We start from the raw sequence: 8,481 nt of genomic DNA, 5'->3' as shown, positions 1-8,481 counted from the left end.
GGGGAGGGTATGTGCTTTGGTGAGTGCTGTGAAGTGTGTAAACCTGGTGATTCACAGACCTGTACCCCTGGGGATAAATATATATGTTTATAAAAAATAAAAAATTAAAAAAAAAATTGTAAATCCTATGGGCGCCTGGGTGGCTCAGTGGGTTAAAGCCTCTGCCTTCTGTTCAGGTTATGATCTCAGGGTCCTGGGATCAGCCTAGCATCGGACTCTCTGCTCAGCAGGGAGCTTGCTTCCTCCTCTCTACCTGCCTATCTGCCTACTTGTAATCTCTTCTGTCAAATAAATAAATAAAATCTTAAAAAAAAAAATTGTAAATCCTCTCCCATATTGGAGAATAAAATCTTCAACTGTACTTTGTAACTTTTCACCTTTGATATATGCAAAAGTACACTGAATAACACTGATCTTTTGTAAAATGAATAATAATCTCTTAAAGCAATCAATTTCATGGTTTTGTCTACAGCAAAACAAAAAAATCATGAATATGTTTGCTAGGGTGTTTAAATGCAAAACAATGGGTATATCACCTTCACCCTGTATTTGTGGAAGATAGACACTAAAAATAGGTAAATCCCACCTAAAGCATATTATAAGTGGTATTAACAATAATAATGCTTATTATTACTTTCAAAATCCATTTTAAAATAATTCAACAGAGGAAATTTGGATCAGGAAACACATGAAAGGAAAAATCATTTGAGAGATGTCCTTCTTGATTGTTCCAAATAAGTGATCGATTTCAGATATGTAAGAAATATTTGAAATTTGAAAACAAATTCAATATAGAATGACAAGAAACTTACCAGAGTCATTAGAGACTTTTCTCCCCACTGACACCAAATCTTAAATTATTTCTTTGCACTTCCAACTAAAGATGCATTGGGAAAAATAAATAATTAGCATGCATATAAATTAGTGAAGCTAGGCTTTACTGACTCTGAAATTAGTTGTTCATTATACTGAGAAACTTACAGATTCAGAAGCTCTTGTTTGAACCTTTCGTTATCACCTTCCGAGAGCTTGGGTTATTCTCATCTGGCAGGAGAGAATTAGTTGTTTCAGTTAGCCTTCTCCCTGAGAAAGACTTTCTAAGGTTACAGTTAAAAGTCTTTGATTTAGAGGTAACTAGGACATGGTTTTTCTCTTTCAGATTGTATTTCGATTGGATATTCCATTAAGTTGGTGTTTTTAATGTAAAGGAATCAACAGAGTGGCCACTTACACAATGCACCCTTGTCACGTTTTGTATTTTCCTTGCTGTCCCTCATCTCTGCTCCTTTTGACATAACTGACAGTAATCATCTTGATTCCATTCTTCCAAGCATGCTGCTTTTAGGCAAAGATGATATAATAAATGGAAATCTTTCTCTCCAAACCCACAATTGCAATGTTCACCTGCTTTGATTTTAGAAGACATTTTTTTTAATATTTTCTTGTAAATAAATGTAGCATACCTAGAAACAAAACAATAATGTATATCATTGCACACGGCTATTTTCTGAAAATATAGGAAGTATTTCTTCTCTCCACAATTTGCTCTTTCCAGTCTTATTTATTTTTTGTTTGTTTGTTTATTTTTGCTCTTTTCTGTTGATGGCCTTTTCATTCAGGTCTTTCATGATCCATCTCTTAGGCCACCAAATTGAAGAGAGTGTCTTGCCACACCTACCTCATTACTCATTCTTTACCTTTGGTTAAGCCTTTTAAAAGTACTAATGTATTCAACATGGATATGGAAGAAAAAATAAAATTACTATGTAGTGTATAAGACAAAAAGACCCACTAAAAAGAGCAAGGAATTTCCTCTGCAGACAAAATTGGGAAAGCCTATGTTTTTTGGCTTTCCTTCTGAGAAGTGGACAGACAGGCTTGTAAGGAAATGTAAAAGACTGTATATCCAAACAAAACTCTGATGTGATAGATCTTTATATTGTAGAATACTGAATTTGGCTGAGATGCAAAACACTGTGCTTCCTCCTTCCAACCCAAACAATCTTCTCTCTTTGACCACGCATGAGAAGAAAGTTGTATCCCATGACTACATCGTTACAAGGGAATTTATATACATTATATAAATATATTATAAATACATAAATATATAATATGAATATATATACATTATATATATATATATATACACACATAATTAAAACAAAAGCAAATGATGTTGAACAGAGAACTGAAAGAAAATAGAAGCACCAAGTCATAGGCAGAGATAATTGTGAAGATGAACATGATGCAACACCCAAATCAAGAAGCTGCAAGTTATGGAGATAGATTAAAGTCGCTGCTGTGGAACAGTGTTCAAATCAATTTCATTGATATTTTATTTAGCAGCTAACATCTGGGTTAAAAATTTTGTCCAACCTAACAGCACATATTAATATATATTTACATATTTCATATATGATATAAATGCAACCTGTGCACATACAAAAGAGTGGCATTGTATATAATTAAGTTGAAATTTTAGTGAAGTAGGATAAGTATGAGGGTTTTAACACATGGATTAAAAATAATTGGCTAATTTGGGGGGAAACAGATTAATTACTAATATATATCAAGTATAAGAATAACTTTCAGATTTAAAATAAAAATACATAAAAGGAGAAAATGGAAGAGAGTATTTCTATAATCTTAGGATGATAGATATCATTTATGTTAGTGCTGTACAATGAAACTCTCTACAGTTATGGAAAGGTACTATGTGACTACCCTTTGGGAAATCTCTCAACCTCATACCAGATCTCCAGTCTTCATCCATCTACATATATATCCTCTGCTTTCAGCCCTATTTCTACAGATCTGTGCCCTGTTCCTGTCAATGGCATCTGCTTTGCTCTGGATCCCATCTATTTTTGCCTTCTCCAGATATGCCCTTTGATTATTCTCTTTCATGCATTTTTGATTTCTTCTCCTCCATGCCATAATTTCCATCAGTATATAAATATGTACTATTATCTCCAATTAAGATAAAAATATCTTCTGGCCTCACTCTCCCCTTAGCTATATCCCCATTTTTATTTTTTTTCCATTCCCTTTCCAAGCTAAAATTATTTGAGTAGTTGTTCATATTTAGCATCATCTGTTCTCACCCACACCATTGCAATTGTTTTCAGTGGTATGTACTGAATTTTCTCCTGTTCTCTCCTACCCTCACCCTGTCCCAGTCATATGTTCAAGCTCTAACCCTCAACGTGATGATATTTAGACATAGGCCTTTGGGACATAATTTGGTTTAGATGAGGTCATGAGGGTGGAGCCCTCATGAAGGGATTAGCACCTTATAAGAAGAGAGCAATCAGCTTGCTTACTACTCTCGCAGCCCTGCAGGACACAGCCAGAAGTGCACCACCTGCAAACCAGACAGAGACCTCGCCCAGAACCTGACCTTGCTGGCTCCTTGATCTTGGGCTTCCTAGTCCCGAAAACTATAAGAAACAAATTTCTGGGTAAGATATCCAGTCTATGGTATTTTGTTAGGGCAGTTCAAAACTAACTGGCTTCCCTTTTTGGCTTTTAATTTCCTACTACCTTTTTTTGTTTGTTTGTTTAGCAACCAGGGTGATAATTTAAATGCCCACATATTTGCTCTCTATAAAAACCTTCCAACGGCTTTCCTACTCTTAGAATAAAATCCCAACTCTTTTTTCTGGTCTCATTCATATTAGCCTGATCTCATGTTATATTATTCTCCTACTCTTCTACTATGTTCCAGCCATACTGGCCTTCTTATCATACCCTTAACATGAATACTATCTCATAGATTAGGGACTCCAGATAGAAAATATGCTTCCTTCATGTTTTGATTCATTGATTCCTTCTTACTCATCTTAGAATCCCACCAATTTAAATTAGTTACTATCTCAGTCTAAATTGCAACACTTTAATTAACTTTTTGTACATATGTATTTTTATTTGTGACATGATATATATTTCTTATTCTTGTATGAATATTATATTCTTATATATACATGATATATATTTCTTATTCTTATACATTGCTCTCCAGTCCCTAAAATACTGTAAACTCCACCCTATTTTATTCAACAATCTTTTTCAATGCTTTCTATAAGAAGTAAAAATTCACTAAAACAAATTTTGTGTAAAAACTAAGTATAATGTTAATATGCACCATTGCAGCCATATCTGATAATATATATTTTTCAGCCTGAAAAATTGATGTTACCAATTTTTAATAAGACAATAATTTTAATAAGATTTAGAAAGAAAACGCCCAGGAACTACTAATTCTATTTTTTTTCTGTCTACTCATTTAAATATAGCCTTCAGTTATAGCCTCATAATGAATATATTATTAGTAGTATTTTATTTTATTTTATTTTATTTTATTTTATGCATTTATTGTGAGGCCAACCCTGCTTTTATTTCAGAGAGCTTCTTAATGCCCCACAGAAGCTTGAGCTTCAAGATAGATGAGTGTGGTTTGGCCCCATGACCTTCATGTCCTCTAGCCCAGTTGTGTCCCAGGAGAAAGTCAGGAGGACTGAAGGCACCAGTTCACACTCATTAACGGCAAGGTTTCTCATTATGTGACAATTTCTGCCCTCCTGAAGCTAGCAGCTGGAAAGGCAGCCAGTCATTCTGCAGGGCTCAAGGAGGAATCTGTACAGTACTGACTCCACCTGCTCCCAGGCTCAGGAGGTCCCCTAGAGGAAGCAGCCTTCGATGAAGCTGATACACAGCAGCTTGTAGGTGCATTTTCACATCTCTTTTCATCTTCCTTCTCCTTCCTGGTTTTGGGTAGCAGTACCCTACAGCTCCACTACTTCAGAGCTGAACCTCTGCTCCTGCTAGATCAAGTCTGTTGTGAGGTGGAAGGAATCCCCAGAGCAGGAGGAACTGGGTGGTCTGGAGCCAAGGGCTGAATAGCCAGGACTGTAGGTTCAGTTTGGTTGCCTCTGGCTCCCCTCCCAGCCCCTGCTCCCTGTCCCTCTCCAGGTTCTGGCTCTGGGCCAGGGTGACTTGCCTCAGACAGTATAACTCTGAGGTTCCCTATTAATTGGGAAGCACTGCCTTTTGGAAACCAATGGCCTCAAAAAACTCACGGGTCTCTTCCAGGCAGTTAACACACTCCTGGAACACCTTGCTCTGTAGTTTGGTCTTTTGGTACCTCTCCTCCTTGAGATGAAGATAGACACTGTCCAGGTACTTAGCAATAATGCCCACACCCAGCTTCACCCTGTCCCATGTTCGCCCTGTTAAATGTGTAGACCGTCATGTTGGAGGCAGCCATTGGGCTGGTGGAAAAGTGTGAAAGAATGGCCTCTTTGCCCTGGGCACCCTGCTGGTCCTTCCTTGGTTTGCCTCTGTGAGTGCGCAGGTGAAGTTGACTCCAGGTACCACCAGATGGGTAGAAACTTACTTTTTGGACTCAGACACCAGGGACTTCTGGACTACCACTGATAGATGCTTCGGCTTTCAGTTCCATACCCATTGGGTTCTGAATGGAGTCCTGCCATGTGTGGAACCTCAAGCTCTGGCCTGCTTCTGCTAAGGTTGGCCAGGACAATTTCCACCTGAGCCTTATTGATAGGTCCCTGCTATCTGAGCCTTATTGATAGATCCCTGACAGATGATCAAATGAGAAATGTGTACTAATAATAAATTCATTGTAACATTTGTAACTGTGAAAACCTGGAAACTAAAAATTCAACAAAAATAGAATGATTAACCATAGACTACATATGTCTTATTGCATAAAATGTCAAACATATAATACCACTGATCATGAAACATACCATTATTTACACCACACCAATGGGAAAAGAAACCTGAGGGAATTACAATTATATAACAGTATTTATTATAGGCCATATGTAAACATGATAAAACTACATCATAGAAACAAATATAGTTTACCAGGGAGTGGTGGTTTAAAACAATGAAATGTTTCATCATATATACAGTAATCCTTTTTTTTTTTTACTTTTTTTTTTTTTTTTTGTCAGAGAGAAAGAGAGAGCAAGCGAGCAAGAATGCAGGAGCAGGGGATGGGGCAGAGGCAGAGGGAGAAGCGGCTCCCCACAGAGCAGGGATCCTGTTGGTGGGCTTGAGCCCAGGACCTTGGGATCATGACCTGAGGCAAAGGCACACACTTAACCAACTGAGCCACCTAGGCATCCCTATATTGCAAGAGTTCTAAAATAGTTGAGAGTGTGTGTTTGTGCATATCTGTATACACATACACATAACAGGTGGTGTGCTGGTAAAAGTTTCAGAACTGGCTTTTCCCCTACAGTGAATCTCCCCCAAGCCCATATTTATAGTATTTACCAATTTCATAGGGTAAATATCCCCACTATGGCTCATATGACGCCACTAACATGATGAGACCTAATGTGGATTTGAGAAAAATTGCTTTTGTAAGCCAATATGAGCCAGCTCCACATACTATATACCTATAGATAAAGTGTGTGGCCTTTCTTTCTAATTTTCTATGCATCTATGTATTTGTCTATCTTTCTACATGCATTAGTGTGCATATATATAAATGTAAGTGTGTCTATATATGCATGTGTATATTTTTAAAAAGGATTATGTAGTTATGGCAGCTTGGTATACATTTGGAATTGTTTTCTTCAGATATCTCTGTTTAATAAACACAATGCACTAGCCAATGTCTCCTTTTCATCCATGAAATATATTGACCAAAGTGCCCAAGGCAGACTGAAAATTAGCGATTAGTAGGTTACTCTCAATTATGGTCATGAACTTCTCCCACCAAAAGAATTGTGTGCTTAACAGCGTTCTGTTGTATTGTTCCCAGGTCTATTTAGTCTGGTGGCACATTTTCTTACAAATGCTTCATTTATTTAATAATCACAAACACCTATAAAATGTAAATGAAAAAGAAAGAGCATTGTTATTTCTGTGAAAACAAATTAAGTCATTTCATATAACTTAATAATGTCAAATTAAAAAAAAAACATAATGTCATTTGGAGAAGAGGACAAGAAAATTATAAAATATTGGGAAATGTATATTTTAAACATCTAGGAATATTCTGTATTCAAATTATTTTTAAGTGTTATTAAGTACATCCTTTAAATCAAAATTTGAAGTCAAATAAAGTATGCTTTATATAAGAAAGTAATAATATTAAGAGCATAGTAATAATCTGGAAAAAAATACCCTGGCTTTGCCCGGCTGAATTCGGTTTCCCAGAATTCTCCTTCCCATATGTTTTTGGTTAAGGTAGGCCACAAGAAAGATTTTTTAAAAAATGTTTTATTTATTTATTCCTCAGAGAGAGAGAGAGAACACATACAGTCAGAATGGCAGGAAGAGACAGAGAGAGAAGCAGGCTCCCTGCCGAGGAAGGAGCCCAATGTGGGACTCGATCCCAGGAGGCTGGGATCATGACCTGAGCTGAAAGCAGCCGCTTAACCAACTGAGCCACCCAGGCGTCCCCACAAGGAAGATTTCTGAGCTAGGTTTAAAAGGTTGTCAGAAAGCAGCAGCCATCTTGCTTTTTTATGCTGCGAAGATCAGGTCAGAGTCACCAGGCACTTTTGCAGCTGACTCACACTGTCAGTCATTTGATGACTTACCTTGTAGGCATGGACTTCAGCCTGTGACTGACTGTTCGACCTTCTCCAATCCTTCAGACTGATTCCGGGGTCAAGTGTATGTTTAGCTCTGAGAAGGATATGTTAGCTTCTCTTGTAGAACATCCACATCAAGTTAGCAAGAATTGACACGGGGTGCAGTCCTAACGCGTGTTCCTACATTTGCTTATGGAGTTCCAGTAGTTCTTGTTCTCCCCACTTCACATTCATCTTCCCTTTCCAACAGACTGTCCTGCAGAAAACAAGCCCTGGCATCAGACATGAAGGGTGACACATACACTGTTTCAAAATTTAATGTGTAGCTTAATAATGCTGTGAGTTCAACTCAATTCATTTGCCTGTGATTCTTACTACAGCTATTATTTTTTCTATTTAACTAAAAGCCACTGGTAATTATGGTGCCAGATAACAGCACTATATATACTATATATACTCAATAATGGTCAGGACAAATTGAGAAAAATCACCATTACAAAGGTGAAGTGTATACGAGGGAAAACTTTTTATAATATCAATTTGGCAGCCTACATTTTATCTTCAAAGGAAAAAAAAATCATACCCTATAATCTAACAAACACATTTATACCATTTAGCCTAAAAATAGTATTGCACCTAAAGATGTGTAAATTAGGATGCTTATATTACTTTCAAATTAAAATAATAGAAACATACATATTTCTGATAATAAAATAGAATTGTTAGGTAAATTAGGGTAAAGCTATTGGTGAAAACCTTATAAATTATTAAAAGAAGTATTTCAGCTACAGAAAAATAGCAGTGTAAGAAAGTATCAATAATATAATTTAAGATTTAAATATCACTGTCATAATTGATCATTTAAAGTGGGATATTAAATATGATATAATAATTTATGTATGTA

This window comes from Mustela nigripes, chromosome 1 (assembly GCF_022355385.1).
Source record: "Mustela nigripes isolate SB6536 chromosome 1, MUSNIG.SB6536, whole genome shotgun sequence".
NCBI lineage: Eukaryota > Metazoa > Chordata > Mammalia > Carnivora > Mustelidae > Mustela > Mustela nigripes.
Note: the sequence above shows the minus strand (reverse complement) of the source record.